The 24891-nt window shown below is 41.0% G+C and overlaps 1 long non-coding RNA gene across 4 annotated transcripts in view; it reads left to right on the top strand.

Moving 5' to 3' along the window:
• LOC144381563 (uncharacterized) overlaps positions 1-24891 on the top strand; it is a 625721-nt gene that overhangs the window by 88962 nt on the left and 511868 nt on the right. For 3 of the 4 annotated variants that reach the window (XR_013446916.1, XR_013446917.1, XR_013446915.1), the window contains exon 2: positions 7917-7957. This is a non-coding gene — a long non-coding RNA (uncharacterized LOC144381563). The remainder of the gene's footprint in view (positions 1-7916; positions 7958-24891) is intronic. The other variant, XR_013446914.1, reaches the window with a different exon arrangement.

The following is a 24891-nucleotide window of genomic DNA, read 5'->3' on the forward strand; positions in this document are numbered from 1 at the left end:
GAGTTCTAGCATGGCCATTACTATCTCCGGCTCAAAGTGCAGAGGAGGTGGTGCTTATCAGCACACTGTGTGGAAAGAGGACTGTCTTACAGGAACTAGGACTTCTTCCAAGGACATAGCCAGCCATGGTGACTGCAGAGAGGGAGCTAACGGGTTTAGTACCCTGACCACACACCCATCCCTCTTTCTGCTGGTACCCCCCCACACACACTGACTCAATATCAAGCCAATACTTTTTGTGACCAGATTGTTGGGGGCTTTTTGAGTCTTGCACCTGAGTGAATGAGTACAGCACAGAAATTGAGAATTCAAAACACCAGAAAGGAAGAGGCCCACAAGACAACAAGGACATGGAAATCTCAAGGAGGCTTAGACGTCCCCCAAGTTATACAATCAGGGGTTTAAGACCATTATTATGTATAGAAGTCAAGAGTTGAAGACACTCAGGAGCACCTGGGTAGCTCGGTCGGTTAAGCATCTGCCGTCAGCTTAGGTCATGATCCCAGGGTCCTGGGATCGAGTCCCACATCGGACTTGCCCTCTTCCTGCACTCTCTCCCTCTCTCTCTCTCTCACTTGCTCTCTCTCTCTCATAAATAAAATCTTTAAAAAAAAAAAAAAAAATTAGAGACACTCCATTTGAAATCTGGTTTGCAAAGAGATAGAGTTCACTTAGATTTAAAGTTATAGCCAATGTTTGTTGAACTTGTCATTGTTCTGAAATATACATATACAGTTCTGCTACACTATATTGTGAAAACACAAATTTTTTGCCACATTATTGATATATTAGGGAACAATTTGAGCATAACACAAATCTTATGTTTGCACATACAAAATTTTGTCCAATAAAAACATTATAGCAAATGAAGAAATCTGAACAAAGCTGTATAGGAATACACAAATACACACTTTAAACATCTACCAAGTATCTCTGTTCATTGTGTGTATTATCAGGCATACCCATGCAAATCTGATAACTTTCCATGAAAATGCATGAGTTTGCATAGCACAGAAACTCCTAAGAAAGCATATATTATTTTGTAGCAAAACTGAGTACATTCAAGCTATACCATGGCACTCTTAAAGATTCTCCTACTTTTCCTTGCATGTGTTTGAGCCCCTCCTCTTCCCAAATCTATCCTGAGGGCTTTTCTCCCCAAATGTTTAGTAGGTCATGAAAGAGACTATCAAAAGAAAACTGAGCCCACTCTCCCAACCAGAGAGGTGATGAGAGGAAACTTGGTTTTAAACCTCTTCCGCTTGGTCTAGGCTAGAGATTCCCAATGCCAAACCATCAACTAGTGATGGCCAATTGTGAAGTTCCTATAGGCCTTAGGAAAATAAGAAAAAATAATGTGATTATTTTTTCATAAAGTGAGATGTATTGAATAGTAAGGATTATCCTTTATTTTGGTCATTATTATGTGAAATGGTCATTATTTTTTATTTTTTAACATCCTTACTTACAGTTTTAAAGTTTGTACCCCAACTTCTAAAAAGTTTACTGGATTACATAAAGTTCCAACATCTAGGACTCACTTCTCCGGATATACAATTCTGGTTTGCCAATCCCTCAGCGGGCGTCCTGGCCTGCTACTATCTTCCTGATTGTGGCACTTTGGCAGATACACTATCAAGGTCCCAATTCCATAACTGCCCCTGAAGAGACAACCCAGACTCTCTTGGGTACTCTACTAAAATGCTCAGAATAAAAATTTTACATATTGCGGCGCCTGAATGGCTCAGTCGGTTAAGCGTCCAACTCAATTTCGGCTCAGGTCATGATCTCAGGGTCCTTGGATGGAGCCCCAAGAGTCACTGGGCTCCCAGCTCAGCAGGGAGTCTGCTTGGGAGATTCTCTCCCTTTCCCCCTGCCTCTCCCTCTGCTCACACTCTCTTGCTCTCTAAAATAAATTTAAAAAAATGTATATATCTAAAGTTGATCTGCCACTTTCCACATTCAAATAGTAGGAGGACAGCTGTCAGTTGTAGACAAAAAAAAAAAAAGGAGATTCGATATACTAACATTTAAAAACAGTGTCTAGTTCCGTGTCCTTCCACACTGGCACAGACAGTGAGGGAATGCACCAAACCTGGGAGGAAAAAAAATCTGAGGACCAAAGTGGGTCAGCCAGGGCAAATGAGACTTGGTAGGAAGGGAAGTGGTCTCAGAAGCCGCAATGTGGCTATTTCATCCTTATATGAAGAGGACTATACCATCTAAAATGCAAAGAGGAAGTAACAAACTGGATTAAAAGTAATAAAACACACGTTCTTCAGGTTTAAGCAATCACCTGTTTCATCATGTCTAGCTCTGTGCCCAGTATGTGTGTGTGTGTGTGTGTGTGTGTGTGTGTAAAAAATAATTTGCAACAGAGTTGTCTTATAAACATACATAACACAAATTTGTTGAAATACAATTGGTGTATTAGGGAACAATTTGACCATATATATTAAGCATACATATATATAATTTATAGATATATATTTCCTATCCTCAAGGAACTTAAAATGTTATAAAAACAAAAAATACTATATGAGAATGAACTAATTAAATGACATAATAAAGACAGAAAATGAATCAAACTCAAAAAAAGAAAAAGAAGTGTGTGTGTTGGAATGATTAATTTCAGGAACTTCACAAAGTAGAGGAGAGAACATGTGAAGAAACAGCAAATGTAATAGCAAATAAACTTTCTAGATGGAAGAGGCAGGATGGGGGTGCAAGCAGGAGGAAACAAAGTTCAATAAGGAGCTCCAAATCAGGCTACAGGAGGACTTAGATGTAAGATAGAAAACGAAGAGTTTCCTCCTCCTCTTTTACTAGCTCCTTTTAACATGTTCCCCTACTCCCATTCCCAATTTCTCTATAGATAATTCCACTGACCTTACCCCTTCCTCAAAAGGAAGCACAATGTACCAGACACTAACTTCTGTGAGCAGTCATTCAAAACTTAGGGATTAAACTTTGTCTTTGCAAAGATGTGCTGCTTGAGCGGAGCAGAGACATTCTGGAGGGGCCACAGGACTGGCTGAGGCACAGGGACCCCAAGGGTTCTTCAGCCAAATGAACATTACAAGATTTATATTGGTCACGGAAATTCTTGGATTCCTATTATCTTTTTAACCTGCTGAACCATCACTGGGATTCAATATGGAAATTTAAGTCATGTGAAGAAAGTAACATGATTAAATTCATTTTAACTAGATATTTTGGGAGATTATATTCCTTACAACACGTCTTCGATGAATTACAAGGCTGCTAATACTTACCAAATATTTACCTTTACTTTTACCTGTAAATTTTGATGAGATTCTGGGCATTTTAAAGCCCCTTTAAATCCAAAGGGATAATGAATTTGAACATCAAGTCTTATTTACTACTTTGCTGTCACTTTCCTAATATTTTTGGTTTCACGGTCTTCTGTGTCTGAGATAATTGTTGGATAATTTCCCCCTTCTTTCTGGTACACTTAGAGTTCAATTTGAGTGCACACCATCCCTCTCCCCCTTGAAGGAGTAACAGGAATGTTCATGTCTTGTTTTAACAAGTGGATGATCTGCTCCGACTTCAGAGTCAGAACTTCTGTAAAAAGGAGACCATTATGTTTAACTTTTTGCCCTGTGAGAAAAGCAGGATATGTCAAGCCTCTACTTAAGTTTTTTCTTTTATCCTTATGAGTCCCTCTCATGAGCTAATTTCTTTCATAGACTATATAAGCCCCTTAAAGAGCAGTACTGTTCCCCGACAAACACACTGGCGTGCAGTTAATCATTAATTTTGCATGGTCCACATCTGCTGTCTGCTGGATATACATACTGTTGGAGAGACTTCCTTCCCTTATTATAAACACTGCTGCGCCAGGGTCAGTGTGGGATCTTTATCTAACCTACTATCAGCAGTCCAGACACAGTCTGATTGCTTCCCTTTAACAAGTCCAAGTGACAGAGTTCACAAGGCTGAAACCTACATGAATACAGTTGTATTTTTTAATGACAAAACAACAGCTGCATGGGCAGCCTGTGAGCAGATACTAAAAACAGGTGCACCTCACCACGAAGCTGCTGTGTGTGCCACTGGCGTTGGGGGGGGGGGGCGGGGGGAGGAGCATGACATTCATTTCTTCATCAAGGTCCGCATACAGCAATGGAGCCACATGAAGGAATTCAGAAACAGGGTCCACTGAAATGCCAAGGCTTCAAAAAAGCAACAAAGGCAGAATTTAACATTGCACGAGAGAGAGGACTTTCACTTTACTCTTGGTGGGCATGCTCCCTAGTGGAAATGTACGGAGCCAGCTGTGTGCATAGTAAAAGTTACTTTTAAATGGCAAACAAATTAAAGTAGATCCTCTTTCTCCTCCTTCTTGGAGTCGGTCTGGGGTTCCGGCTTTTTACCACTTAGGGAAAAGTTGAAATTAAGCTTGCTGTGGGAGGAGGAGAGGCAGATTTGAATGCGATCCTGTTCAAACAACGTCTTGCAGCCTCACTCTCGGGTGGTACGGGTGGTACGCGAAGACTGGCAAGAGTGAGCCTCCGAGCCCCCCACCCCCCCACCCTACCCCCGGGGGTCGGGGCAGCACCCCTGCGGCTCGGCTGCCAGGAAGGCTCCGAAGGGAGGGCCCGGTAAATGTCAATGCTGTGTGGCGATCTCAGCTTGAAAGTAACCTGCACAAGTTTACTTGAAAATTAACACTGCAATCACAGAGAAGGGGGAAAGGAACGTGTGTCGTTCCCAGACATAATTGAGATTGAACTCCAACCAATTGAGAAACAAGGGTTACTTTCCGCAGCCCCAGAGAAGCCAGCTTGCCGCTGCCCGAGGCCAAGTATTGCAACCGTCAGGAACACAACGGGCTCTGTATGCAGCCTGCAGAGAGAAGTGGCCCTGTCACTCGGGCTGGCCATTCATCTTTGTGTGTCCTCAGGGCAGAGGTAGTCTGAGGAGCAGTCCACACCCCCCTAGAGCACGAGTGGTGTGCTTCTGGGGTCTCTGCGCTCTCCCGCACCACACCAGCGGTGTTGGAGGAACTCTGCTGACGCCGGAAAGGGCTCAGAGAGCACTTCCAACCTGCTGTATGGACCTCTATCACGCCAGCCTGTCCCCAACAGCTCTGAGCATTTACCTGCCCTATACAGAGCCTGGCTTCTCCCCGGGACGCACAGTGAGGTCAGCAGTGGCCCATTGAGGAAACCGGAGTCAACCTCCAGGGACACTGTTCAGCCCCACCAGAACTATACGGACTATGGGAAAGCTCTCTTTGGAGGCTTGCCATACTCAGAAACAGCCCGGATTTGGAGACTGAGAATTCTCCAGTGATGTAAAGTTTGAATGCAAATAACAATTCTGCCGCTACGTTTCCTTATAGAAGTTTCCCGTTTAGGCTCGTGCAACTACACTCCTGGGGAAGTGAGGAGGCTGCATTGCTGATTCACTCAGGCTGCTCTTGGGTTTCTGTCTTCAGCAGAGAGCCAGGTCTTTGATCTGGAGTGAAATAAGAACTAATGAATGGAGCAGTTTTTTTTTTTTTTTTTTTTTTTTTTTTTTTTTTTTTTAAGATTTTATTTATTTATTTGAGAGAGAGAGAGAGAGAGAGCACATGAGAGGGGGGAGGGTCAGAGGGAGAAGCAGACTCCCTGCTGAGCAGGGAGCCCGATGCGGGACTCGATCCCGGGACTCCAGGATCATGACCTGAGCCGAAGGCAGTCGCTTAACCAACTGAGCCACCCAGGCGCCCTGAATGGAGCAGTTTGTAGAAATAATTTTCTTAGGCATAATGGCAACATTTCGAAATGACTGCATTCCTAATGGCATATTTTCATTCACTGTCTGATTGGTTTGAAGGGAGAGGATAGAGCTTTCAAGCAAGGGATTGAAGGGTTTTGCTTATTTTATTTTATTTTATTTTTTTTTAAATATTTATTTATTTATTTATTAGAGAGCGAGTGAGAGAGAAACAGCATGAGAGGGGAGAGGGTCAGAGGGAGAAGCAGGCTCCCTGCTGAGCCGGGAGCCCGATGTGGGACTCGATCCTAGGACCCTGGGATCATGACCTGAGCTGAAGGCAGTCACTTAACCAACTGAGCCACCCAGGCGCCCGGGTTTTGCTTATTTTAATATCATGGCGTACACCCCCAATTCCATTGGCAAGAGAAAGAACTGAAGTCAAAATGATCATACAAATGCAAATGTTCTGAAATGTATTTAGCTAAAGTGTTTAAATATCGATCGAAGGTTTCCAAAGGTAGATAGACACAGGGAGCAGCTAAAGCATGTTCGCCTGCTAGAACAGGGGCAGCAAGTGGTTTGGGCTAGGACTGGCAGGTGAGGCATTAAATCTTCCTCAGTTTAGCTGGGGAGAGTGGATGTCAACTTTCACAGGAGGAAAATCAACTTTCAGAAGACTGAGAACTCAAAAGTCCAGGTAGTGTCCTAACAAAGAGCGTGGACTTTTCCTGCAGACCAATCTGCCTTCACCCCTAGGTCTGCCACTGGGGACCCTGAGCATGTTGTCTCCACTCTCTACATTTTATTTCTTGCATTTTAAACTATCTGTGGGCATGCCCTGCTGACTAAAGAGTGGATCCCTGAAAGTCACACGTTGTTGAGTAGAGGCAAGAGTCTTAAAACCGCGAGGGTGAAGCAAAGAGGAACGTATCCAGGCTCCAAAACAGCTCAAAAACTAACAGTCAAGAAGTTGAGGAACCCCAGTGACAAAGAACAAGGTCGAAGTTGCTAGAAGCCTTAAAAGTACCCAGGCAGCTGGAGATCAAGTGGTAGATTTAGTGATCAAGACACACACTTCAAAATCCTGGAGATCAAGTAAAGAAAATCCTTCAGACCCAAGGCCAGAAGGTCACAAGGAGCAAACCTGGCATCCACTCCATCCCAACAGGGCAGAAAGTGATTTGAAGTGAAGACGGAATTGAGCCTATGTAGTTTCTGTAACCAGTGAGACCAAAGGGAACGAAGCAGTCTAGATGAAGGGTAAGAAGAGGAATATTCTAACGATATTTATCAGCTGTCACTCACTCTAGGTGATGCCATCCAGTCTTTTTCCTGGGGCGACTGTAACAAAGTACCACAAATTTACTAGCATAAATCAACACATGGTATCTTAACCGTTATGGAGATCAGAAGGCTCACTGGGCTAAAATCAAGGTGTCGGCAGAGCTGTGTTCCTTCTGGAGGCTCCAGGCAAAAATGTTTCCTTGCCTTTCCTATCTCCCAGAGGCTGCCTGCATTCCTTGCCTCATGTTCCCTTCTACCATCCCCAAAGCCTGCAGCATGGGCATCTCCCAGTCTCTCTCTCTCTATTTTTTTCTCCCTCTCCCTCTCTCTCTCTGACTCTGGCCCTTTTATAAGGATCACTGTGGTTACATTGGGCTCACAAGGACAATTCAGGGCAATCTGCCAATCTCCAGATCCCTAACTTAATAACACCTGCCAAGTCCCTTTGTCCATGCAAGCTAACATATTCATATGTTTCGGGGGCTAGGATATGGACATCTTGGGGGTGTCATTATTCCACCTATCACCACTTTAAACAACATTCTGACAACTCTCCACTTCCTATTTCAAGCTCAGACCTCACCCCTGAACTTCAGACTCAGTCCTCTGACTTCCATTTTCTGGGTCTGCATGTAAGGAGCTTGGAAGTCATCACTGCATCCTAACAAATAAAAAGTTGCTGGACAGACTGAAATATCAACTCTCTTAAATCTGTAAGAGAGGAGAGGATATAAGGCAGAGCACTCCCAAGATTGGAGAGACAGGTGAATACAGGAAGTTACTTCTTACTAGAGCAGGGTTCCTCTGCAGGACCTGGATCAGGGTATGGACACCTGAACTGTAATTGACGAACTGCCAGAGCCTCAATGTGGAAAATTGGAAGACGACCCAATCATGAGGAGCGGGGGGGGGGGGGGGGGGGGGGGGGGGGGGGCGGGGGGAGGTGGGCTACAGCATTGTGAGATTTTCTCGCAGGAACTCAACCAGGCTGCTACAGTAAATATCAGAGAAAAATCCCCTCAGCTTCTAGCAGGGGGAGGGGGAGAAACCATGTTGAACTATGCTAGAATACTTTGTTCTTAACAAGGCCTGCCTGCAGGGGAAACTATTTAATCAGAGCCTAATCAGCTGGGGTATTATCAAGAATCTAAGTGAGCTGGGGAAAGGGAAATACCAAACTTTAACCCACTGCAGCCATTCTTTCCTGCCCAAGAGAGGAGATAAAAAAGTGAGAAACACTTGTGAAGCTCACCATGCAGAGACATAGACTTAAAAAACACTGAGAACTAATCACAGGATTATAGAAATGGTTCCCTGACCCCTACACCTCACCACCACATTTCTAAAGCCTACTTAGAGCAGTTCCTTTTACCCACTGCATATGTCTAGCTATCAAGAAGAAATTACAAAGCATACCAAAAGACAAAAAAAAAAAACCCACCAGAAAACAACACAATCTGAAGAGACAGAGCAAGCATCAGAGCCAGACATGGCAGGGATGTTGGAATTATCAGAACAGGAATTTAAAATAACTGTGATTAATATGCTAAAGGCTTTAATGTATCAATAAAGTAAACAGCATGAAAGGACAGATGGGCAATGTAAGCAGAGAGGAGGAAATCCTAAGAACCCAAAAGAAATGTTAGAGATAAACACTGTAAAAGAAATGAAGAGTGCCTTTGGTGGACTTAATAGTAGACTGAACACACTGAGAAAGGAGTCTGAGCTTGAGGATATATCAACAGAATTCTCAAAAACTGAAATGATAGTAAAGACTGGAAAAAAAAAAAAAAAAAGAATATGCAAACCCTAAGGGACAACTACAAAAGCTGTTATATAAAGGGAATGCCAGAAGGGGAAGCAAGAAAGGAAGAGAAGCAATATTTAAAACAATAATGACTGAGAATTCCCTCAAGTTAATGGACAGCAAATCATAAATCCAGGAAGCTCCAGACAGTATTTGCAAAAAGCCCATAACAAACAAAAATAACAACAAAAACAACTCCACACCTGGCCATCTCATTTTCAAACTACAGAAAAATCAAAGTTAAAAAAGAAGAAATCCTGAAAGAAGCCAGAGTTTAAAAAACACGTGTAGAGGAACAAAGAATTATACCCAACTTCTCCTCATAAACTATGTAAGCAAGAGAGTGGGATGAAAATGTTAAAGTATTGAGAGAAAAAAAAAAGCCACCAACCTAAAATTCTGTACCCTGTGAAATTTTTCTTCAAATGTGAAGGAAAAATAAAGACTTTTCAGACAAAAATTGAGGTAATTTGTTACCAGTAGACCTACCTTGCAAGAAATGTTAAAGTTCTTTAGAGAGAAAGAAAATAATCTAGGTCAGAAACTCAGATCTACATAAAGTAATAAAAAGCATCAATGAAGGAATAAGTGAGAGAAAATAAAAACTTATTGTTATTAATTGATCTAACAGATAACAGTCTGCTACAATACCAACACGTATTTGATTATATATGCTTATGTATATATCTCATGTGTGTACATACTTATGTGTGCTTATATATAAGTGAAATAACAGCAATGGTGCAAGGACTAAGAGGGAGGAATTAGGATTATTCTGTAATTATAAAGTATTTACACTACTCAAAGTTATTTAAAAGTAAACTTAGGTTAGCTTTAATATGTATTGCAAACTCTAAGGGTGACCACTTAAAAAAAGAAGTATAATTGATATGCGAAGAAGGGAGAGAAAATGGAATCATAAAATGCACAATTAAAACCACAAAAAGTGGGGCACCTTGGTGGTTCAGTCCATTGGGCATGTGCCTTCAGCTCAGATCATGATCCCAGGATCCTGGGATGGAGCCCCACATCAGGCTCCCTGCTGGGTGGGAAGTCTGCTTCTCCCTCTCCCTCTCCCCCTGCTTGTGCTCAATCTCTGTCAAATAAATAAATAAAATCTTTAAAAAAGTAAAACACAAAAAGCAGAAAAATAATGCAAGACAAAAACAGAAAAAATGAACAAGGGCAACAAATAGAAAACAGTAGTGAATATGGTAGATATTAACCCGACTATATTAATACCCACTTTGAACCTCAATGCTCTAAATGCACCAATTACAAGACAGATTGTCAAAGTGGATCATAAAAAAACAAAACAAGATACAACTATATGTTGTCTACAAGAAGTCCTCCTTAACTATAAAAACACATAGAGATTAAAAGTAAAGAAAAATATACCACTCTAACACTAATCAGATTTAGTCATCCAAGAACTTATGCCTTATCTTTATCTAGATTTCTGACATCTTGAACTCAGTATATCAAAAACCAAACTACTGGGTTCTATAACAACAACAAAAACCCCACCTACCCACAGTAAAACCTGTCCTTCCTACAGCTTTCTGCTTCTCAATCCATGGCAAGTACATTATTGCTGTTGTTCAGACCAAAATCTTGAAGCCATTCTTGACTCCTTTTTCTCACATTTTACAACCAATGGACATGCTTGCTATCTCTGTATATTCTTACAAAGACTTATACATAAATGCTTATAGCAGCTTTAATTTTGGAGCCCCCAACTGGAAACACCTTAAATGCTCATCAATAGGTGAATGGATAACAAATTGTGATATATTAGTATAATATTATACTACTCGTCAGTAAAAAGAATAAACTACTGACACAGAACAACACAGATAAATCTCAAAATAACTATGCTGAGGGAAAGACAGGCAGACATAAAAGACTATTTATTACATCCATTTATTTAACTTTAGAAAATCCATACTAATCTATAGTACCAATAAGCCGATCAGTAGTTGCCTGGACACAGAGGTGGGTCATTGGTAGGGGCTGGAGGGAGAGATTACAAAGGGGGACAAGAAAACTTTGGGCGTGATGAATATGTACACTATCTTGATTATGATGATGGTTTTGCAGTGCATGTATATGTCAAAAACATATTAAATTATATATACTTTAGGTATGTGCAGCTTATGGATGTTGGTTATAGCTTAATAAAGCTGTTAAAAACATTATTGGAATTAAGAAAATATGCCTTGTTTTTGGTTTTTTTTTTTTTTTTAAGATTTTTTTTTTTTTATGTATTTATTTGACAGAGACACAGCAAGAGAGGGATCACAAGCAGGGGGAGAGGGAGAGGGAGAAGCAGGCTTCGCACCGAGCAGGGAGCCCAATGCGGGGCTCGATCCCAGGACCCTGGGACCATGACCTGAGCCGAAGGCAGACGCTTAACGACTGAGCCACCCATGTGCCCCTTGGTTTTTTTTTTAAAGATTTTATTTATTTATTTGACAGATAGAGAAAGAACACAAGTAGGCAGAGTGGCAGGCAGAGGGAGAGGGAGAAGCAGGCTCTCCGCTGAGCAGGGAGCCGGACGTGGGGCTCAATCCCAGGACCCCAGGATCATGACCCGAGCCGAAGGCAGACGCTTAACCAACTGAGCCACCCAGGCGCCCCACATGCCTTGTTTTTAAAAAATGAGGCTGTCTTCTTCCAAAGGGGAGGTATTTATTAAAGTAATTCACAATTGAAATAACTACGGATATGTTGCCAAGAATGCATCACCATTAAAACTGCTGAAATTGTCATGATTTCAAATTTGATATTTTGTTCATTTCTTCTTCAGAATACAATTTTCATTCAAAAAAGAGAGGATATGAAAATTACAAGATTAAAACAATTTTAGAAGGAAAATTATTCTTTGAAACTATGGTTTTTATATAATATTTTTTGAAGATTTTATTTATTTGACAGAGAGAGAGACAGCGAAAGAGGGAACACAAGCAGAGGGAGTGGGAGAGGGAGAAGCAGGCCTCCCGCAGAGCAGGGAGCCTGATGCGGGGCTCGATCCCAGGACACTGGGATCATGACCTGAGCCGAAGGCAGACACTTAACAACTGAGTCACTCAGGCGCCCCTTTATATAATTTTTTAAAGTAAATAACTTTAAAATAACTTCCTTTTCCTGAAAAATGCCAGAAAAGACAATCTGCAAAAAAGATAGAAATGACCAACCTCCAATTGCAAAACACCTAGAAGTTCTGGCTAAAAACTACCTGCATCCTCTAAAACACAAGGCAAATTTGTGAGGAAATGGGTAGAGCTTTGCACACCGAAAATGCCTGGAGAAAGAATTGAAAACCAAAGTGGTAACTTTTCAAACTGAAACAACCTCTATGGGGTTGTGTGTGCTCATCTCCATTTTTAAGAGTCTGAATTCTAACGCCTTCTTTGCGGAAAGAAAATATGGCCTGGGCTTGCAAGGAGCAAGAAATTGTAAGAACCTCGTATAACATCAGGACACCCAAAAGACTATAATCCCACTAGCAGTTAGAAAATAATAATCCGATCTGGGAGCAAGATGGCGGAGGAGTAGGAGACCTGGATTTCGTCTCCTCTCAGGAATTCAGCTGGATAGGGATCAAACCATTCTGAACACCTACAAACTCAACAGGAGATTGAAGAAAAGAATAGCAACAACTCTCTGAACAGAAAAGCGACCACTTTCTGGAAGGTAGGACGTGCGGAGAAGTGAATCTGAGGCGATATTCGGGAGAATAGACGGCGGGGGAGGGGCCTCCGTCAGCCGCTTCTGGCAAGTGATAGAGCAGTGGAGCACAAAATCGGAACTTTTAGAAGTCTGCTCCGCTGAGGGACATCACTCTGGTGGCTAAGTGGGGGGTGGAACCCTCGCGGGACAGTGTGGTCTCAGGACCCTCGGGGTCACAGAAAGACCGGGGGTGCCTGAGTGCGGCAGAGCTCCCAGGTATCGGAGCAGGGAAGCCGGCTGCAGAGACGGAGCCCAGGCGCGGGCTCTCAGCTCGGGGTTGTCATAAACCGTGATCCGCGGCACAGTCGGGCCACTGCTCCTCCAGCAGGGACCCAACAAGCGGCAGATCCGGGGAGACTCACCTTCTTCCCCCGGGAGGAGAGGTGCGGGAGCGCACCGCGGGGATCTGCTGGGTTTGGAGACTCCGCATGGGGTCGGGTGCCAGAGATAGAAACGTGCGGTCACAGGCCAGGTAAGCGCGGAGTGCGGCCGGAGACCGGGGAGACGGGAGTGACTGACGGCTTTTCTCTGGGGGCTCACTGAGGAGCGGGACCCCGAGTTCTCGGCTCCTCCGGGGCGGAGACTGGGAGGCTGCCATTTTCACTCTCTGCCTCCAAAGCTGTACGGAAAGCTTGCAGGGAACAAAAGCTCCCAAGAGCAAACCCGAGCAGATTACTTAGCCCGGACCGGGCAAGGGTGGAGCAACTCCGCCTCCGGCAAAGACATTTGGGAACCACGGCAACAGACCCCTCCCCCAGAAGATCAGCGAGAACAGCCAGCCAAGACCAAGTTTACCCATCAGTGAGAACGGCAGAACTCCAGCGCTAGGGGAATACTGCACATAGAATCCATGGCTTTTTTACCATGATTCTTTAGTCTTTCAAAGTTAATTTTTTTTTTAACTGTCTTTTTTTCTTTTTTCTTTTTTTGAATTTTTCTTTTTCCCTTTTTCAACCAACATCTTATCAATCCCTTTTTTAAAAAAACATTTTTATTTTTCATTTTTAGAGTCATATTCTATCCCTTCATAGTAGTTACCCATATTTTTGGCATATATATATAAGTTGTTCTCTCTTTAAAATTTTGAGATACTTTCTTCTAACATCAAAATATACTCTAAATCTCTAGTGTATGGTTTTTTTCTACTCCCCTGCCTGATCACATTCTCTCCCTTTTTTCTTTCTTTTTTTTTTTTTAAATCCTCTTCTTTCTTTTTTCAAACAACTTATCAATTCCTTTTATAAAATTTTTTATAATTTCCATCTTTACAGTCATATTCCATCCCTTCATCATATCAACCCTTATTTTTGTACATATATAAGTTTTTCTTTCTTTAAAATTTTGGGAGGCACTTTCTTTTAATAGACCAAAATACACCCAAAATCTAGTGTGTGGCACTGATCTATAAACCAGCCTGATCATATTTGATCACATTCTGTTTTTGTTTTGTTTTGTTTTGTTTTGTTTTGTTCTGTTTTTGTTTGTTTTTATCTTTATCTTTATCTTTTTCCTTTTTTTCTTTCTTTTTCTTTTTTCTCTCTTTCCCTTTCTTTTCCCACTGCTTCAGGTCTTTTCTGATTTGTTTAGAGTATATTTTCTGGGGACGTTGTTACCCTGCTAGCATTTTGTTCTCTCATTAATCTATTCTCCTCTGCACAAAATGACAAGACGGAAAAAATCACCTCAACAAAAAGAACAAGAGGTAGTACCGACTGCCAGGGACCTACTCAATACGGACATTAGTACGATGTCAGATCTAGAGTTCAGAATCATCACTTTAAAGATACTAGCTGGGCTTGAAAAAAGCATGGAAGTTATTAGAGAAACCCTTTCTGGAGAAGTAAAAGAACTAAAATCTAACCAAGTAGAAATCAAAAAGGCTATTAATGAGGTGCAATCAATTATGGGGGCGCTAACTGCTAGGATAAATGAGGCAGAAGAGAGAATCAGTGAGATAGAAGACCAAATGATGGAAAATAAAGAAGCTGAGAAAAAGAGAGATAAACAACTACTGGATCACGAGGGCAGAATTCGAGAGATAAACAATACCATAAGACGAAACAACATTAGAATAATTGGGATCCCAGAAGAAGAAGAAAGAGAGAGAGGGTCAGAAGGTATACTGGAGCAAATTATAGCAGAGAACTTCCCTAATTTGGGGAAGGAAACAGGCATCAAAATCCAGGAAGCACAGAGAACCCCTCTCAAAATAAATAAAAATAGGTCAACACCCCAACATCTAATAGTAAAACTTACGAGTCTCAGAGACAAAGAGAAAATCCTGAAAGCAGCTCGGGAGAAGAGATATGTAACCTACAATGGTAGAAACATTAGATTGGCAACAGATTTATCCACAGAGACCTGGCAGGCCAGAAAGGACTGGCAGGACATATTCAGAGCACTAAATGAGAAAAATATGCAGCCAAGAATACTATATCCAGCTAGGCTGTCATTGAAAATTGAAGGAGGAATAAAAAGCTTCCAGGACAAACAAAAACTAAAGGAATTTGCAAACACGAAACCAGCCCTACAAGAAATCTTGAAAGGGGTCCTCTAAGCAAAGAGAGAGCCTAAAAGCAACATAGACCAGAAAGGAACACAAACAATATACAGTAACAGTCACTTTACAGGCAATACAATGGCACTAAATTCCTATCTTTCAATAGTTACCCTGAATGTAAATGGGCTAAATGCCCCAATCAAAAGACACAGGCTATCAGACTGGATTAAAAAACAAGACCCATCAATATGCTGTCTGCAAGAGACTCATTTTAGAACCAAAGACACCCCCAGATTTAAAGTGAGGGGGTGGAAAACCATTTACCACGCTAATGGACACCAAAAGAAAGCTGGGGTGGCAATCCTTATATCAGACAAATTAGATTTTAAACCAAAGACTGTAATAAGAGATGAGGAAGGACACTATATCCTACTTAAAGGGTCTATCCAACAAGAAGATCTAACAATTGTAAATATCTATGCCCCTAACATGGGAGCAGCCAATTATATAAGGCAATTGATAACAAAAGCAAAGAAACACATCGACAACAATACAATAATAGTGGGGGACCTTAACACCCCCCTCACTGAAATGGACAGATCGTCTAAGCAAAAGATCAACAAGGAAATAAAGACTTTAAATGACACACTGGACCAAATGGACTTCACAGACATATTCAGAACATTCCATCCCAAAGCAAAGGAATACACATTCTTCTCTAGTGCCCATGGAACATTCTCCAGAATAGATCACATCCTAGGTCATAAATCAGGTCTCAACCGGTACCAAAAGATTGGGATCATTCCCTGCATATTTTCAGACCACAATGCTTTGAAACTAGAACTCAATCACAAGAGGAAAGTCAGAAAGAACTCAAATACATGGAGGCTAAAGAGCATCCTACTGAAGAATGAATGGGTCAACCAGGAAATTAAAGAAGAATTAAAAAAATTCATGGAAACCAATGAAAATGAAAACACAACTATTCAAAATTTTGGGGATACAGCAAAGGCAGTCCTAAGAGGATAGTATATAGCAATACAAGCCTTTCTCAAGAAACAAGAAAGGTCTCAAGTACACAACCTAACCCTATACCTAAAGGAGCTGGAGAAAGAACAGCAAATAAAGCCTAAACCCAGCAGGAGAAGAGAAATAATAAAGATCAGAGCAGAAATCAATGAAATAGAAACCAAAAGAACAGTAGAACAGATCAACGAAAGTAGGAGCTGGTTCTTTGAAAGAATTAATAAGATTGATAAACCCCTGGCCAGACTTATCAAAAAGAAAAGAGAAATGACCCAAATCAACAAAATCATGAATGAAAGAGGAGAAATCACAACCAACACCAAAGAAATACAAACAATTATAAGAACATATTATGAGCAACTCTATGCCAGCAAATTAGATAACCTGGAAGAAATGGTTGCATTCCTAGAGATGTATCAACCACCAAAACTGAACCAGGAAGAAATAGAAAACCTGAACAGACCTATAACCACTAAGGAAATTGAAGCAGTCATCAAAAATCTCCCAAAACACAAAAGCCCAGGGCCAGATGGCTTCCCAGGGGAATTCTACCAAACATTTCAAGAAGAATTAATACCTATTCTTCTGAAACTGTTCCAAAAAATAGAAATGGAAGGAAAACTTCCAAACTCATTTTATGAGGCCAGCATTATCTTGATTCCAAAACCAGACAAAGACCCCATCAAAAAGGAGAATTACAGACCAATATCCCTGATGAACATGGATGCAAAAATTCTCACCAAAGTACTAGCCAGTAGGATCCAACAGTACATTAAAAGGATTATTCACCATGACCAAGTGGGATTTATCCCTGGGCTGCAAGTTTGGTTCAACATCCGCAAATCAATCAACGTGATACAATACATTAACAAAAGAAAGAACAAGAATCATATGATCCTCTCAAAAGATGCAGAAAAAGCATTTGACAAAGTACAGCATCCTTTCTTGATCAAAACTCTTCAGAGTATAGGCATAGAGGGTACATACCTCAATATCATAAAAGCCATCTATGAAAAGCCTACAGCGAATATCATTCTCAATGGGGAAAAACTGAGAGCTTTCCCCCTAAGGTCAGGAATGCAGCAGGGATGTCCACTATCACCACTGCTATTCAACATAGTATTGGAAGTCCTAGCCACAGCAATCAGACAACAAAAAGAAATAAAAGGCATCCAAATCGGCAAAGAAGAAGTCAAACTCTCACTCTTTGCAGATGATATGATACTTTATGTGGAAAATCCCAAAGACTCCACCCCAAAACTGCTAGAACTCATACAGGAATTCAGTCAAGTGGCAGGATATAAAATCAATGCACAGAAGTCAGTGGCATTCCTATACACCAACAACAAGTCAGAAGAAAGAGAAATTAAGGAGTCGATCCCATTTACAATTGCACCCAAAACCATAAGATACCTAGGAATAAATCTAACCAAAGAGGCAAAGGATCTGTACTCAGAAAACTATAAAATACTATAAAATACTCATGAAAGAAATTGAGGAAGACACAAAGAAATGGAAAAACGTTCCATGCTCATGGATTGGAAGAACAAATATTGTGAAGATGTCAATGCTACCTAGAGCAATCTACACATTCAATGCAATCCCCATCAAAATACCATCCACTTTTTTCAAAGAAATGGAACAAATAATCCTAAAATTTGTATGGAACCAGAAAAGACCCCGCATAGCCAGAGGAATGTTGAAAAAGAAAAGCAAAGCTGGCGGCATCACAATTCCGGACTTCCAGCTCTACTACAAAGCTGTCATCATCAAGACAGTATGGTACTGGCACAAAAACAGGCACATAGATCAATGGAACAGAATAGAGAGCCCAGAAATGGACCCTCAACTCTATGGTCAACTAATCTTTGACAAAGCAGGAAAGAATGTCCAATGGAAAAAAGACAGTCTCTTCAACAAATGGTGTTGGGAAAATTGGACAGCCACATGCAGAAGAATGAAACTGGACCATTTCCTTACACCACACACAAAAATAGACTCCAAATGGTTGAAAGACCTCAATGTGAGACAGGAGTCCATCAAAATCCTAAAGGAGAACACAGGCAGCAACCTCTTCGACCTCAGCCGCAGCAACTTCTTCCTAGAAACATCGCCAAAGGCAAGGGAAGCAAGGGCAAAAATGAACTATTGGGACTTCATCAAGATAAAAAGCTTTTGCGAAGCAAAGGAAACAGTCAACAAAACCAAAAGACAACTGACAGAATGGGAGAAGATATTTGCAAATGACATATCAGATAAAGGGCTAGTATCCAAAATCTATAAAGAACTCATCAAACTCAACACCCAAAGAACAAAGAATCCAATCAAGAAATGGGCAGAAGACATGAACAGACATTTTTCCAAAGAAGACATCCAAATGGCCAACAGACACATGAAAAAATGTTCAATATCGCTCGGCATCAGGGAAATCCAAATCAAAACCTCAATGAGGTACCACCTCACACCAGTCAGAATGGCTAAGATTAACAAGTCAGGAAACGACAGATGTTGGCGGGGATGCGGAGAAAGGGGAACCCTCCTACACTGTTGGTGGGAATGCAAGCTGGTGCAGCCACTCTGGAAAACAGTATGGAGGTTCCTCAAAAAGTTGAAAATAGAGCTACCATATGATCCAGCAATTGCACTACTGGGTATTTACCCCAAAGATACAAAAGTAGGGATCCGAAAGTGTACGTGCATCCCGATGTTTATAGCAGCAATGTCCACAATAGCCAAACTGTGGAAGGAGCCAAGATGTCCATCAACAGATGAATGGATAAAGAAGAGGTGGTATATATATACAATGGAATATTATGCAGCCATCAAAAGGAATGAGATCTTGCCATTCGCAACGACGTGGATGGAACTGGAGGGTATTATGCTGAGCGAAATAAGTCAAACAGAGAAACACATGTATCATATGACCTCACTGATATGAGGAATTCTTAATCTCAGGAAACAAACTGAGGGTTGCTGGAGTGGGGGGTGGGGTGGGAGGGATGGGGTGACTGGGTGATGGACACTAGGGAGGGTATGTGCTCTGGTAAGCGCTGTGAATTGTGCAAGACTGTTGAATCTCAGATCTGTACCTCTGAAACAAATAATGCAATATATGTTAAGAAAAAAAAAAAGAAGAAGAAGAATGTAGCAGGAGGGGAAGAATGAAGGGGGGGAAATCGGAGGGGGAGAAGAACCATGAGAGACGATGGACTCTGAAAAACAAACTGAGGGTTCTAGAGGGGAGGGGGGTGGGAGGATGGGTTAGCCTGGTGATGGGTATTGAGGAGGGCACGTTCTGCATGGAGCACTGGGTGTTATGCACAAACAATGAATCATGGAACACTATATCTAAAACTAATGATGTAATGTACGGGGATTAACATAACAATAAAAAATTAAAAAATAATAATAATAATAATAATCCACCCAATGACACAAGACGACCACAAGAAACTATGGCTATCTCCATCTAGACTCTAGAGGAGAAAAATAATCTCCCTTGAGAATTCCTCATTATGGGGCAATAATTCCCATGGGTTGGGGATTTGAAATTATAATCTTCATGGGGTCTGGGAATCTTAGAATGAAAAATTAACATTAAAAATTAACAGAAAGTCAGTAATAAACTTGGGATCCCCTGCAAAAGCAAACTCAAAACTCCTCTAGATGGACAGGCCTTCATACAGGGCTTCTCACAGATGAAGCTGTGCTTATGATGAAGTCACAATCCAGAATTACAGAACGCAGAACAATCCACGTGAACAAGAGACCACAGACCCAGCAGCATTCCTAGGATCACCACTCTCATAAAATCCAGATAGAACTCTGATAGAAACTAGGAAATGAGTATGTTGAAGTTGATTAAAAACATAATAGAAAGACTCAAAAACATAAAAAATGACATATTAAGACAGAGCAACTTTGAAAAAGAGCCAAATGGAAGTTGCACAAATTAAAAAAAAAAAAAGAAAACCCTATTGAAATGTAAAACAAGATGAATGGGTTTACCTTAGATGTGACCCAGCTAAAGTGAACATGGGCAGTGACAGATACAGCTGAAGATATTACTCTTACTTGGCACAAAAAATAGATAAAAAATAGGAGACCTAGAGACAGAATGAGAAAATCCAAAATATGTCCTATATTATTTTAAAAACAAGAGAATAGAGATAATGTCAGAGAGGCAATAATGAGATAGAGATAGAATTTTCCAGGATTTATGAAAAGACATGAATCATAAGATTCCAAGATCATGTTTAATCCCAAGCAGGATACATATAAGTAAATCCACCCCAGGCATACTACAGTGAAATCACTAAAGACCAGAGGGAAAGAGACTTAAAAACCACCCAAGAAAGACAGACAGATGATTACACAGATACAATTAAAATCCAGAAAGACAAAATACCTTCCAAGTTCTAAGACAAAATAAATCATAATAAAAGTCAATGATGCTACATATAGTTGGAATCTTTGAAGAATGAGGTAGTTGAGTTGAGCAAACATTCAAGTTATTGAAATTATCCCTTTAGGTTTACATTTTGCCTAAACAATAAATGAAACCCTTTATAAAATACATCATACCCATTCCTGAATCCATATTCAAAGCATAATTACTATAACTTTTTCTTGAAGTCTCGAGTAGTGTGCCCTAATTAAAAAATGAAGACAAAACCAAGCAGAAGTAGGGGAGATTTTGGTTCAAGATAACAAACCTGGTAGATAAGTTGACTATTTTCTCAAAAATCCCGGTGAAATGTCCGTAAAGATGTATAAAAGAGAATATATTCATCACAGTGCTGAGAGAGGGTGGGGAATCCCATCGGCATACCAGAGAAATCACAAATTACCAGGAGAGAGATAACATATGGGAATCTTATTTCCAGTTAGCCAGAGTGGAAGAAGCTGAGGGCCAGGAAAAGACCAAGCAGATGTGGGAAGCTTTCCTCTTGACTGTTAGTGCAGATGTGGCCGATTTAGAAAGCAGGAATGGGAGGCAGAATCAACGTTCCGGTAACAGGGCAGTCTGGAAACAGCTGGGCCAGATCACCTCTGCACCCACCTCTCCTCCACGCCTGCAGAAACCTGGGAGCAGGCCTGTTTGCACTGGCTCTCAACCAGAGATGAGTTTACTACAGAAATTGTATCATCCCCAGGGGTGTGCTAGTGGAGAGGTCATCCCCAGGGGTAAAATTCCTCTCTGTTTGATATTTAGGGTGGGGAGAAGCTGTATCTTGTTGCTTTCTCCCTCACAGCAAGTCAGGTAAAGCCAAGAGGCAGGTTTTCAGAAGGAAAGTAAACTCATCGAAATAACTGATATGTGTAAGTGGTAATGAGGTGAAACTCGTTGTTTCTTAATACAGGAAAAATAATTAGAGGCTCCACAAGGCGGGGGGGAAGCCCAGCTAAAACAAGAAAATCATGATCTATATCCAAGGCAAACTTAACTGTGAAATGATTTGGAGCATTTAGTGAAGTAGGAAAGAATCCATTCAACACCGACTTTGGTTCTCCTTTGAGCAGTACAAGTTCTATAACAATCCATCCCTTTCTTTATATTCTATTGATAACAATAGCAAATATTTATTGTTTTTCAATTTTAGAAATAAACCTGTCAAGGCACAGAACACTAAATAATACAGAGCCCGGTGCCTGGCTGGCTCAGTTGGAGGAGCCTGTGACTTTTGATCTTGGGCATGAGTTCGAGCCCCACCGTAGGAGTAGGGATTACTTAAATAAATAAGAATTTTAAATAAATAAATGAATGAATGAATGAGTAAATAAAGCAGAGCAAAATGCAGGTTTGTAAACATTAGCAATGTAAAAAGATACAGCTAAGAGACATAAAGATCTGGAAAGGCAGGATAAAATATAAGAGAACAAGCAAATTGAAGTTAAAAGATTGAGAAGTAGAAGTTTCAGAGATTATTATGTTAAGTTATAAAGGATATTTAATAGAATATTCAGTACAGCAAATATAACAAAAACATGGTGAAGAGGGAAAGGTAGGAGAAACTAGCTAAATTCTTCCTATTTTATAAAGGGATTTAATGCCTAAAGCTGACATACCAAGAAATAGAGCCTTTATAAACATATTATTAAGTAAATCAAATAATCCCCGGAATGATTTTATGTCATCTCTAGAGAGAGCAGGAATTTTTACTCTCTATATATTTGTGGTTTTTTATTCCATGCATTTATTCTCTTTGCAATTAAATATATGTATCCAATAATAAACATACCTTTAGACAAAAGTAGAGATTATCTTTATTCTATTCCTCTCACTATGCTCAAAGTTAATTCCCTTTTCCTGCTCAGAAATGTTGGAGGCATGATTAATGTTCGTAAAGCATATAACTATCTTCAGTGTAAACAATCCTGGAAAGTGCCCTGTAGGCAAACCAGTTCCAACTGATTGGCTTTTAGGTATGCACCTAGATATTTTTCATATTTCATATACAACCACATGTTAAAATGTTTGGAAAAAATTTTTAAATTTGAGAATTATGACATATATGCCTTTTAAGACAAAATAACACTTCAAGATATAACTATAATTGATCAGATAGAAAAAGTTGTAAAAGTATTATTTTAATTTTAAAAAGCACAGAAGCATAAAATTCTGCATCTTTCACTTACTGTGTGCCCATAAGTGATTTATTTACCACTGAATCTCAGTTTTCTCAAAATCCTATAAATGAGCCTAATGATCTCTGTAAAGGTTGTTGGCAAAATTAAATGATTTCAGTGAAATTACTAGCCCTTTGTAGATGTTCAGAACTACTAGATTATTAGTGGCCATGTCTATATCATACCTGTCTATATACGAAAGAACCCTCTCAAAAGAATACAACGGAGAGACCACAGATTTTTTAAACAGAGACTTGAGTTCAGAGACTTGGTTCTGCTATCCTGTGAGTGTGTGACTTCAGACAGGTAATAGACTTTCCACTTCTCACGTTCTACATTTGAATACGGCTGGTGGTGTTCTAGCTCAGTGATAACTGCAGAGGATATCAAGGTTTATGGGCTGGCTGCTTTCACTTACATAGATGATCCCAAACAAAGGAGATGTTGTAGCTGGGATTTCTTTTTTCTGTCTTTTTACTGTCTGTAGTGGACATCTGTCACGGAAAATAGATGAATCTGAACGCTTTTATATATTTGGGGAATGAATGCCCTGCTTCTTCAGCCTTGGCTGAGATCCAAGAGCACAAGAAGCTGAATATGTTGGATACTTATTTCCCCAGCCTCCTCCTCCCTTGCCCCCAGGGTGAAGCATGTAACCTTGACTCTGCCAATCAAAGCAGCAGACTTAGATTCCGAACTGGGACACAGAAGAGCAAAGGTCTGGGGAGTTCACATTCTCTCTCCCTGACAATGCCTATAGTAGCAAAGACTGTCAGAAAGCTCAAATTCCTGATGCAGAAGCAGCTGCCCTGCAAACTGTCACTTCTGGTGATCAGAGGGAGTACGAACAGCCACCTACTCACGAACGGCTTGGGAGCCCTTCCCGTGACTTTGTAAGCTCACCAATATCTCCTTGCTTACAACGAAGAACCTGACTGGTATGCTGTGCAGTGTCATTTCCTAATATTACTGGTATCTCTCCCAGCCTCCTGAATCCTGCCCAACCCCAATCTATGTCCAGAAGATGTCCAGAAGAAATATGGTTCTCTGTGACAAGAATGTGCAACTGTGATTGTAGACTCATGATTAGGATCACTAGCAGTCACGGGGAATTGGAGAGGTACAGAAAGGCCAGGGGCTGGCGAACGATGCAGAAGCTAGGAAAGAGGGTCTTCAGAAATTACAGAAAAATGGACCCTGCTAAAGTTCAGGAAAGGAGTAAGCATCATTCAGGGACTGTCCTTCCTCTTCTGAGGAAGGAATTAGTGTGTTTTGGGTTGTGCACAGGATAGTTATGTTAGGCGGAACTATGACCCCCTTATTGTCTTTTCTTGGAGATTAAGTGTGGTTTAAGGAGGCGGGTACAGGGGCCAACTTGAGGAGGGATGGACTTGTGATTAATTTTATGTGTCAGCTTGACTGGGGGAAGGGATACCCGGATAGGTAGGAAACCATTTCTGGGTGTGTCTGTGAGGGTGTTTCTGGAAGAGATTAGCATTTCAGTCACTGGCCTGAGTGAAGAAGAGCACCTTCACCAATGCAGGTGCACACGATCCACTCCCCGGAGAGCCTGAATAAAACAAGAAGGCAGAGGAAGAGAGAATTTGCTCTCTGCCTAAACTGGGACAGCCATCATCTTCTCAGGCCCTTGGACAGGTGTCTAGATCCAGGCCTTCGGATTTGGACTGAATTATACCACGGTCTTCCCTGGTTCCCCAGCTTGCAGACAGCAACTGAGGGCCTACTCAGCCTCCATAGTCACATAAGCCACCTCCTATAATAAGTCTCCATATATATGTATGTATGCGTGTGTGTGGGTGTGCATATACACAAGTGTGTATATGTATGTGTATACACAGGTGTATATGTGTGTGCGTGCATGTACACAAGTGTGTGTGTGTGTGTAGATCTATATTTCTCTAGAGAACCCTAATACAGAGTGCTAAGAAAAGCTTTACTAACTAAAAGATTAATTCCACAAAGGCTTAATCAATACACTGATTGCAACTGAAGAGAAGTCTCTGGAGGTTTACTACTAGGCTTTACTCCATTGCTGGTCCTTCAAGAGTTTTATCTGATGTAGCTGAGACACTGAAGGCCTGCTGATGAAACTTCCGACAACACACAGAAAAGAGCTAAGATCACTATAGCCATAATGCTTACAAACCAGCCAGTACCCACG

The sequence above is a fragment of the Halichoerus grypus genome, chromosome 4 (assembly GCF_964656455.1).
Source record: "Halichoerus grypus chromosome 4, mHalGry1.hap1.1, whole genome shotgun sequence".
NCBI lineage: Eukaryota > Metazoa > Chordata > Mammalia > Carnivora > Phocidae > Halichoerus > Halichoerus grypus.